This window comes from Fukomys damarensis, unplaced genomic scaffold (assembly GCF_012274545.1).
Source record: "Fukomys damarensis isolate Sample0158 unplaced genomic scaffold, DMR_v1.0_HiC HiC_scaffold_37, whole genome shotgun sequence".
NCBI lineage: Eukaryota > Metazoa > Chordata > Mammalia > Rodentia > Bathyergidae > Fukomys > Fukomys damarensis.
This window is the reverse complement of record NW_022900949.1, coordinates 55,168,533-55,180,328: the sequence shown is the minus strand read 5'-3', so window position 1 is coordinate 55,180,328 and position 11,796 is coordinate 55,168,533. Positions and strand designations below refer to the sequence as shown.

At 39.8% G+C, this 11,796-nt stretch overlaps 1 protein-coding gene across 2 annotated transcripts in view; it reads right to left on the bottom strand.

Moving 5' to 3' along the window:
- Pls1 (plastin 1) overlaps positions 1-5,431 on the bottom strand; it is a 103,082-nt gene extending 97,651 nt beyond the window's left edge. For both annotated transcript variants that reach the window (XM_010608179.2, XM_033759390.1), the window contains exon 1: positions 5,324-5,431. The gene's annotated coding sequence lies outside the window, so the exon portion shown is untranslated. The remainder of the gene's footprint in view (positions 1-5,323) is intronic.
- Between the last annotated feature and the right edge of the window lie 6,365 nt (positions 5,432-11,796).

Genomic DNA, 11,796 nt, shown 5'->3' with positions numbered 1-11,796 from the left:
TACACTCTAGTTTAAATTGTCTTATATGTTTGTCTGTCTAAATGTTATCTGGTTTTATAGGTCAAATAAAAATTTAAAAATAATTAAATATACACTTTTAAGTTTGGGTACACTCCTGTTGGTAAATAAAGAAGCAGCTGCTCAGAAAATTTATTCTGATCTTTATTCACTAATGGGAGCCCAGATAATTTTTATAGCATTATAGAAAGATATGCATTATTAAATATGTTATTATAACATGTTTATGATGGTTATCTTCAAAATATAATAGTTTCTGTATAAAGAAATTCACGTTGTTTATGACAATAACCTTTTGATCCAGGTATTATCCCTTCTCTTCTGCTCCTCCTACTTATGGTTACAGGTATATTTATAGGCCCATACACTTTCCTTAGATGGTACCGTATCAAAAGGTAATGACTTAAATATGTTTCTTGTTTTTTTGTTTTTGTCTATATATATATTTTTTTAAAAAAAGATGAATACATTTAACAATGGCTATTCTATACTATGATACACATCTAAGTTTGTTACCAAGATATCATCATGGTCGTCATGCTAAAATATTATCATTATGTGTGACTCCTGATTACAAGTTTTTCTGTTAATATTCTACAAAAAATTAACTACTTAAACAACCATGATTGATAAAATAATAGCCCTCCAATTATATTTGAAATTCCAGGATACTTGCTATCTAGATAGTTAGGATAGTTAAACTCCTACTATACTACTGATGTCACTGATCTTCTCTTCTGGGTGTTCAACCACCAAAGTGCAGAGACCAACACTAAAAGTTAACTGGGCTGAGGAGATCACCAATATTTTGGCTCTGGCCCTCCAAGGTCATCAAAGATCCAAGGTATGAAGGAACCTTTTCTACAACACCTTGCGTCTTTGGTTAGTCACCCAACCTCCTGAACAGGGAGATTGCTGGACACCAGAAGACAAATGTAATGTGTGCTAAAGGAGGGTCACCAGAAAAATCTCCCATGCTTTTACTAAAAGCACCATGGTCGAGCAAGACCGGGACCCATCCTAACAGCTGACACTGGGAGCTGAGAGGCTCTATTACATGGTTCCAAAATAATGCCTAAAGAGACTTAACTGACCTTGGCAGATAGATAATAAGTTCATATTGATTCACACAGGTCTCACTCTAATATGGTCTTAAACACCCATCAGAAAAGAATAACCAAAAGAGACAATCAATAAACAGACACTAGTGACAGACTTTTGAGACCCATTCTTCTCCCAAATATTTCTCTTGATTAAGACACCCATTCCCTATAAAGGTTATAAATGTGTTAATATGGGTCTGTACTTTTTCTAGAGGGCCTGAGGCCTTCCCTTATAAAAACAGAGGGCTTCAGAAGTGTACAAGATTTTATTAAAAAAAATTCCAAGGTTTGGTCTGCCTCTCTCCATAGACAATGACAATAGGCCTACATTTATAACAGGTTATATAAGATCTAGCTAAACTGTTATACTGCTTATTGATCTCAGAGTTCTTATAAGGTTAAAAAAATGATAAATTATACCCTTAAGGTAAATATTGTCAAATAACACCAGGTTATGAGTTGATCGGCTTCCTTTGAATAAAAGATACCCCACGTCATACTGGATTCTCCCCATATGAGATCTTGTTTGGAAGGCCACCCTATACCTTAAAAGACTTTATATATGAAAAGAACCATATATAAGACACTTATGATTACTCCCACAGCTGTCAAGTTAACTAAAGTTCAGCTACCACCACTCTAAAATAAAACAGGTCTATCCAGAAAACTTCATAGACTTTGACTCCAGGAGATAATGCACTCAAAGCCCTGCTCTAAATTTAAGTATTGCCCAAGATCCTTCACCATCATCCAGTCCTGAGTCAGATAAGCCAACCTAACTGTTTACCCTCTCATCCTCTCACAGGGTATTGTGACCCATTTCACACTACAACAGCCATTGATATCCTAAGTCTTCTTATATTAGTACTTCTGGGACTTGTCCTTGGGATAGGATTGGCCACAGTATCTCCTCCCAATTATAATTTTACTTCCAGGTGTTTACTCTCATTGACCTATTACCTCATAATCTCATTCTTTGCCATTCTTAATTACTGGAAACAATAATGGTTCCTCTCCTGCTCCTGTTTTCTCTCCCAAACTTTATCCAAGCCAATAAGCCCCTGGTGTGTACCTTGACTCACTCCCAGCCTAACTCAGCCCTCCTTCAGATGCAGGTATGATCTCCTGAAATCACATTCCAGGCCACCTTATGCCAGTTCTTTGACCAAATCATCAAATTCCTGCTGCTCTTCAGACTGGCCCACAGCTGATTTCTGCTGCCCTTTCCATATCTACCTATACAGTTGCCCCCTGTGTTCTCCATCTTATTCAATCCCAGGTCAGTCACCTCTCCACTCAAGTCTCCTGACAGATGACTCACCAGCTGATACTTCAGGCCAGAGACCCCAGTGAGACCACCGTGTTACATGACAACCGACTAACCATAACTCAGATCTCGGCTCAATTTAAACATTTTCTAAACAATCTTTGGACTGATATTTTCTGGTTTGCTCCCCACCCTCCTCCTATTACCTACATAGCCGACTGGATCACTAATACACAGCTCCAAAAAACTTTATCATATTTCACCCTGTCTGAAGTCACAATCTTCACCATTATACTTGTTCTTAATAACCCTCCAACCAGTCCACAGCCTCATACAAACTATCTTCTACTCTCCCCTCCCTCATTAACTGATTTGTGTGCTTGGACTTTTCTCAGGAAGCCCTACCAACAATTCCAATGATAATGCTGCTGCCGTCAACAATTCCATGTTCATAAAGGACAACTCAGCCGGCCAACCTCCATGCCTGCCCCCTAGATTGATTCGTTGTCCCAATTCAGCAGGAAGTAGATACAGAAGACAGACTCTCCGCCCCTTTTTCCGCCTGCCATGAACATGTTGGCTGTCGATTGTCATCCAAAATCAAAGAGTGGGGAATGTTAGGGAATTGATCATGTTAAAGTATGCTGTGACGCCGCCTCACAGGCTGCATTCTCCTGGTACATCTTGACTCCTAAAATGACCTCATGCCCTTATCTCTGGTTTCCCTCCCCGCCAAGGCCACAGTGGTCCAGGAAAGTTGAAACCTGTGTCTGCAGGACTGGGCCCATAAAAGCAATCTGGCCTGTGATAGGGTAAAAGTAGCTCACTCCTCATAAATAAGCAATAGCCCACCCCAAAACTGACAAAAGGACCTTCCTTTCTTGTTCTCTCTCTCCTTCTGCTTCCTCTCTCTCTGTCTCTCTCTCTCTCTCTCTCTCTCTCTCTCTCTCTCTCAATCTCTCTCTGCCTTCCTGCCTCCTGCTTGGAACCCCCCTTTCACTACTCTATGATCTCATCAAAACGTGAGAATCACAGAATCATCCCATTTGGCTAGTTTGACTCAGCCACTCTCTTGCTACAGCTGTAAGACAGCCTCCCCCTTATTCCAGAACATCCACATCAAACCACTTTATGAAACTATCCACACTGTAGTTCCTTCTCTCCCACATAGTGGCCGAGAACCTATTTTGTATTTAGTCCTGGGTAGAATGTTTAAGTGATGGGCTTTCACCTTTAAGAATTTACATAGTGTGACCAGTTTGTAGTCAGAAAATTGGGATATGTGCTAAAATATACTTCAGGATACACAAAGCAGATGGTGTACAGACAACAGTAGTGAATGCTACAGAGTTGTAAAAAGAGAGAGCTACTTCTCACCGCAGCAGTCAAGGAAGGTTTCCAGGAAGAGGTCGCACTTGAGCATGTTAAACCTTGCAACTGCAGACAGGACTTCCATGGAGGAGGAGGCAAACAAGCCCTCCAAGGAAGGAGGGCGATTTGGTTTCAAAAGCAGCAAATCGGTGGGTGGGGCTTGAGTGACTAGGTACTCTTTGAAAGAAGTTTACAAGCTAAGCACAAGAAACAGTGACTTTTCTGCTTCAGCTAGACTACAAAAGATAAGAAAATGGAATAGAAAGTTCAATAATCTAACCTAATGGTGAGAAGAGTATCAGGAGGGAAGGGTAAAAAAGATCCCTGAAATCAGAAAACCTAGTTCCCAGGCTCAGCTTTGCCAAGGTGGGGCCTGGACAACTGCAGTGAGTCATCTAACCTCACTGGTCTCAGTTTTCCCATTTGTAAACTGAAGCAATTGAACTGGCTGACCTCAAAGGTCCCTACAGTCCCAAACTGGACCAACTGGATATTATTTCTGCAATTAAAACATTCATCATGAGGGGATGCTGGGGGGGGTGTATTTCCTTCCACATGTTTCTATTCCTGAACTAAAAAATGTTTTTCCTAAATTTACTATTATTAGGTGTGCCTCCTCATCATAAATAACACTTTCCTATAGAATTTCACTACAGAATTCAAAATTTAAAACAAGGGGAGTTGATTACAAGGAAGGGGACGGGGTGCTGCGGCACCTAAACGAAGTTCAGTGTTCCTCCTGGCCTGAAATTTTGCTTGTTCACAGATTCTCCAAGAAATGTGCGCAGTACAACCTTAGCCTCTGACAAGTGTATCCAATATCGCAGCTCAGGGGTAAAGTATCTCCACATAAACCACAAAATGTGACAAAGTAAACGAAGGGGGAAAGGTGAGAATTCTGATACTCATCTAAAGGACCTCTTTTAATAAACAGTTCCAAAAGAAATTGGAGGAAAAAAACAGTAATGTTAAAAGGTAAGGCGGATTTTTTTTAAAAGTTTTTTTGTTTTGTTTTGTTTTTGTAAAGTCTGTGCTTGAAAATGCAGCCGAAACGCGGAAAGTGTTTGGCACTGAAATTCGCTGAAACTTGACATTTCTTAAGCTGCATCCTGAGATCCGTATGCTCTAGGAAAGGCAGCAAACCCAGAAAGCACAGATGCGATTTCATTCTGGCCTTATCGATCCTATGCACCAAAAGGCCAAAGGCAAGTAAGTCAGAGAATTCAAACCAAACAGACCGGATCAGAAAGCCTCACAGGCAGCCACCAAACTTTAAACACGTAACTTCAACACGCAAAATGTCTTACTTCGGGCAGCGATCGCGATGCTGTTCTCATCATGCACACCCTTCAGGCCGGAGAGACCCAGGATTTAACACCTGCCGGCGCTACTTGCTGCTCGGCCGGCTCAGGAGCGCGCCGGGGAGCCGCACCGGACTCCGGAGAGGCCGGCTAGCGAGCAGCCCTGGACAGTCCCCCACCGCCCCCAAAGTAAAGCTCTGCTATCCTCCGCCCGTCCAGCCTTCCCCTCTCGGGCTCCACTCCCGCCTCCCCTAGCCTGGTACCTGCTGCGGCGGTCCTGCAGCTCCGGACGCGGATCCAGGCACCAGTCGCTCCACTCTGCGGCTACCTCTCCGCGATCGCCCAAGCGCCGCGCTAGCGCCACCGCGCATGCCCAGCCTGCACCCCGGCCTCAAGCTCGGAATCCACTTTCCGGGTTTTGGCTGAGGCTCCTGGACGACGCGAAACCCAGAGCCGGTTTTCCAGGGGAGTTGCAGGTGCTGGGAGGGGCGTGGAGAAGAGACGGATGGGTGTCGTGGCAGTTATCTCTGCAGTCCACGGTTGACCAAGATTTAAGATGACCATCTACACCTTTAGAATGAGTTTAGCACATTGGTCTTCAAACTTAGCTGTGGGTTGGAATCGCCTGGAGGGCTTGTTAAAATAGATCACACTCCTGGAGTTATCAGATTCAAGAGGTCTGGCGTGAGGTGAGGTGCGACAGTTTGCATTTGTAGTGTGTTCTCGGGGTGCTACGTAGTCTGGGTACCACACTTTGAAAATCTCAGGTGAAAGGAAAGGCATCTATGATTGTAGGAAAAAAAAAGCCTCTCTCCTACCCTTACCCCGTTTGAGATTACACATAATATTTCCTCCAGTTGTAATAGTCACACCTTCTTTAAACAAATAACTATAGCCCGCACTCGAAGGTGAGCTATTTCTTCCGTGAGTCAACCGAATGAAAAGCAGCTTCCAGACTGCTCATAAACTTTGCCTGTGGCATAATCCACTGCTGTGCCCCTTAGCTCAATCCAGGGATAGGCTGATCCCTATTTTGCTACCTTTTCACCTCCAAATCCTGTGTTAGCCTTAGCACTTAGCACAGTACCTGATGCAGAATGGGCACCCAGGAAACCTTGAGAACATAGCAATAGGCCTGGAGGAACAAAGGAGAAGTTTGAAGCTAAGAATTCAAAAGAACTGGATGAGAAATTAAATATAGAAGTAGATGGACCAGACGTGAAAGATAAGGATTGCTCTGTACCTTTCACCTAGAGAAACCTGCAAATTTGGTGACTTTTATCTCAGCCCAGATATACAAGAAGAGTTGAATGTGTAACTGGTCACAAATTAAAATGTTTCTTTAAAAATTAAACATGCACCAGTTGTGGAGGTGCACGCCTATAATCCCAGGTAGTTGAGGCAAACAGCCTAAGCAATTTAGCATGACCCTGCCTCAAAATAAAAAGGGTTGGGGATGTAGGTTAGTACAAATCCCCAGTTCAATCAACAGTATCCCCCCAAATGCATGTATAATGTGCAAGAGAAATTAAAACATTTTCACACAAATACTTAAACACAAATGTTCATAGCAGCGTCTTTTCACAATAGCCTCAATCTGAAAGGAGCTCTGTCCATCAACATGTGGGTGAAAAAACAAATTGTGGGACACCTATACAAGGAAATACCACTCAGTGATTAAAATAGAAGGAACTACTTACACCGGCCTCAATATGAACACATCTCAAAATCATTATACTGAACTGAAGAAGCTAACCTATAATGTGAAAGCTAACCTATACTGACGGAAAGCAAATCAGTAATTTCCTGGAACCAGGGGGTGAAAAAAAGAATGGACTGTAAAGGAGGAGTGAAAATCTTTGGAGATAATACGGATTTTCTCTTTATTGATTATAGTGATGATATCACAGATATATACAGCTGTGCTCTTTAAATAGATGGCATTCCTTTTGTATAAATTATTCCCCAGTAGAGTTGGAAAGAAAAAATATCAAGTACATTTACGATCTGTTGATAAGGCAAGTACTCAAGGAAGTGCAGATTCAAAATATGGCATAACCTGATTTGACAGAAAGGCAAAATAAAAAGTCACTCTCTGTAGAGGAAGCTAAAAATAATCAGTATTAACTGTCTGAAGCAACTATCTGTATTAGCAATACCAAGATATGACTTGCAATGTACTGATGACAAAGCTAAAGTGTTTCCCAAAAGTATCTACCAAATCTGAAATAGTGGATCATTAGAAATGCATGAACATTACATAATTATGAAGATAATTGTTATCTGCTCAACTGACCACACTACTACCAATGAGGAATAAGATTTTCTAGGAGCCATGGACTACATACAGATATATTTTATGTGTCAAGGACTTCCACCCGGCTGACAAAATGTTGCTTTCATAGTAGAATATCTTATGAGATATTATTTGATTTTAAAAAGAGCTCCATTGAGCCAGGGATTTAGCTCAGTGATTCTGTCACCTGCCTCACAAGTGGAAGGTCCTGAGTTCAATCCCGGCTAGGAAAAAAAAAAAGTTCCACTGATAATTCAAAGAGCAATCATTTGAAAACATTATGAAGTAAAGGCTTCAGGTGGAAAAATGCACAGAAAAGAGATGCTATATTTGGTGAGCACAAGTATAAACTGTAGTTATAAGAATTATATATTCCAGGGCTGGGGATTTAGCTCAGTGGTTCTGCCACATGCCTCACAGATGCAAGGTCTGGATTAAGGCAATCCCAGGTACCAAAAAAAAAAAAAAAAGAACTATATGTTCCAGGGTTTTTTTTTAGATGAGTCCCAATTATAAATACTTATCATACAAATTAGGTCCAATCATGTGTTCCAACTGTTGGTTTATAGAAGTAACATTACCAACTGAAAGTGAAAGGGATGATTTCCTGGATCTTCTATGGCTCATCTGATAACAATAGCTAAAGAGTTACTGAGCTCCTACTTGGCACCATTCACGATTTTAAGCACTCTACAGTGTTTCCTCATTGCGTATTCAGGATGGTCCCTATGAGATTATACCAGTAGATGAGAAAAACAAGTTCCAAAATGTTAATTATTTTTCTTATAACACATCTATATAAAGACTAAAGAAATGAAAACCAAAGGCAAACAAATAAAACTGTCTTTTATAGACAGACAATATTTGCTGATTCTATACTTCCCCCAAATCCGTCTGGATCATTAATTTATTTTCTCTGGTTTACTAATATTGGAAAGGTCACCATAAAGCACAGAACTCTAGTGATCATCACCACCATCACTTTTTTTGTGTGTGTGTTACCAAGGATCGAAGTCAGGACCTTGCACTTGCCAGGCAGGCACTATGCCGCTGAGCTAAATCCCCGGCCCTCACTAACATTTATTCTATATTTTTTATGTGCAAACTTTTTTACTCAAAGGTTCACTCTATTTCACTTAATATTTACAAGGACAAAGGTAAAGATTCAGAAATATTATGTAACAAAGACAGTGCATAATGGAACCAGGATTCCAACTCAAATTCAACTCAAAATTTCTGTTATTAACCACAACTTAGTCCCTGTAAAACTCTCTCTCAATCTAAAGGAAATAAGTGGACATTCCAGGTTACAAGTTAGTCTCTGCGAATATGGCTAGTGTTGGTGCCCCAGAGTACGATGTTTGTAAAATGCTTATTTATAACCACAGCATTCAACTGCCACCCAACTCTGATCCTAATCCTAAAATCAGCTGCTAATGTGAGCACCAATTTTACTTCCCATTTTAGGAAAAGTAAATGTACTTTGAATGACACCGGAAAGTATGGTGTGAATATATTTCATTGACTTTTCCATAATAAAGAAAGAAGAGAAAAAATATATAAGTGAAAAAGGCTAAGATTCAGATTCAGCTTAACTGTGGCTTTTTAATAGTTGTTCTTTTTTCTTTTAAAAATATAATTCAGAAAAGAAAATAATAACCTGAGAAATAAGACATAAAAAGACACACACCCCCGGGATTGGATCAAAACAGCCAGTGAAGCACACACCTACACCATACCTACCAACTGAAATTCTAGGAAATCAGTATCTCCAGGGCTGGTCCTCACCCAAACCCACCAAGGTTAAGTAAATAACGAGAAAACTGAACAAAAATTCTAAAAGACAAAAGTTGAACAGATAGCTAACACACTGTCACACACTGGGAAAATAATATTCATCATGAAAGAGGCACCATTTCTGCAACTATTAATAGTATTAAAGAAAACAACTAGAGAACAAGCAGGAGAAATTTGAAAACTGTAGTTAATATTTTTAGAGAGACATGAGGAGATGTAGTGTGTACAGAAAAATTAACTATATACTTTGGAAAGGTGAATATCTGTAATGTATGAAAATTTTGATGACTGAAATTAAAAAATTAGGGTCAGGATTTAGCTCAGTGGTTCTGGAGCCTGCCTTGTAAGCGTGAAGGCCAGAGTTCAATCCCCGGTGCAAAAAAACCAAAAAACAAAAACCGAAATGGATGGCCTAGGTTTCAGAAGACAAACAGGTTATTATGTGGAAAATCAAAGTAAGCCATTATCTTAGAATTGAGCCAGCTTAATAGTGGCAGGAAAAAAAAATATTGCTTTAGGGCCTAGAAGGATGATTGGGGAAGTTTATTATATTTTCTACATGTTATACTCCTCATTTGAAAAAAAATGTATAACATTAAACTGAAACAAACGGCAAATTATAAACAGAGCTGTAGAGTGTGGCAGAGGTTGCAAATTATCCCCAAATATATTTTCATTTATGACACACTTCTATAGTATATGTATTTATATAAAAATAACATTTCAAAGTAGACAATGATGGACTAGTCAGTAATATATTAAAAAGATAGCATGCATGGGCTGCCCAACTCTCAGATGCCTTCCTGGAAAGCCAAAGCCAGTATTTCCCACATTGACTTGTAGCTAGGTTACCAAACGTGATTTAGGTTCCACTAAGTCACGTAAGATGTTTATTCAAATTTGAATTGTATGGGACAGACACAACGCAAATTTCTAATTTTTCAGTTTCCTAATCCTTTCAGAGTTAGCAACTGCTTTACAGGTAATTTGGGGTGTTCTTGAATACTCATGATGAAGCATACAGATCAAAAAGTTCCTGCATGTTACATATGTCCCTTGAAAAGCCCCTTTATTCTTTCTCCTTTAGCACTAGGGATTGAGCTCAGAGCCTTATACGTGGTAGGCAAGTGCTCTGCCACAGAGCTGCACTGCTAGTCCTAAACCTCTTTATTCTTAAACTAGTGGAACGGGCTTCAGTCCCAGCTTACACACTCTACATTTGGGGAACAATTTTATCAACAGTAACCTGTAGATAAATAAAACTAGTGCTAGAGAACAAAAAAACTCAGTAAACGTACAGAAAACATTTTTAATCTTGTGATTCCTCTTTCAAAGCAAGATTCAAAACCCAGGGGCCATAAAGGGAAAGATGGATAGATTTGGCATATTAACATTGCAAATACAATAAAAGTTAAATTCCTCTATAACAAGGGCCACTTAGTCAAGAATAAATATTCTCAGACTATAAATCAGAAAGGGATGAACATCCATAATATTCATTTTAAAAGACACCACCATATTAAAACTGATAAAGTTCTAAACTGGTAATTTTTTTAGAAAAATCCAAAATGAGCAATAGATCTTTGAGGAGATACCTGAACTTATTGGTAAGTAGAGAAATGCATATAAATAATATAGACGCCCTAACCCAAACCAATCAAAGCAGATGTCCGCCCAGACACTTTTTGAAAAGCACCTGCACCAAGGTTAAGAGCCACTACTCTAAAGCAGTACTGACTCAAAGTGGTCAGTGACCAGCAGCAGCAGCTTGGATATTGTACGTAAAAATGCAAATGTTGAGTCTCCTTATTGAATGAGAACCTCTGGGAATGATTTTGAGAAAACTGTCTTAAGGAGTCTTGCGGGTGATTATGATGCACGCTTGAATTTGAGAACTCTGCAACTTTTCTTTGTGTGCTTCGTTTGCTTCCAGAGAGTTCCTGGGGGATATTAACAGATGCAAGTAGTTTGGGAGAAGTAAAAATAATGATTTCAAATGCAAATAATCATTACTATTCCAATACATTTTATATAATCTTAGAGTCTTTTTTGAGAACTTAGTAATGGAAACAACAGTAATTTATTACGGAGAAAGAACTGTCCTAGATGCATGGGAAATGGCTCGTGTTGTTATATCTGAATCGTCTCCAGTGAGGTCCTAGTTCTATAATACAGTTTTATTACATGTGGAACTGCCACAAGGCGGGGGATGGCTTTACTTTTAAGTTTCTTAAACATTTTAAGTTACATCATGTGAAATAATTTGTGGTGAGAGAGGGAGCAGGGGAGAAATCCTGGAGTTCAAACCCAGGGATTTACACACGAAGTTACACCCTCAGGAATTTTTAATTTCTTAGTTTGAGACAGTCACAATAAATTGCTGAATTTCCCAAACCAGGCTTGAACTCCAGATTCTCCTGCCCCAGTTTCCCAAAGTGATGGAGTTACAGGTTTTCGTCACCATATCCAGCTTGAGGTCTTTTTTTTTTCTTTTTTTCTTTTTTTTCTTTTTTTTGCGCTTGCAAGGCAGGCACCAGAACCACTAGACTAAATCCCTGAGCCTTGAGGTCTGTTTTATAATGGATTTTTTGTAGTGTTCTCTACTAAATAGGGCCAGTGCGTTAGTGAAGTTTGGCTGTATTT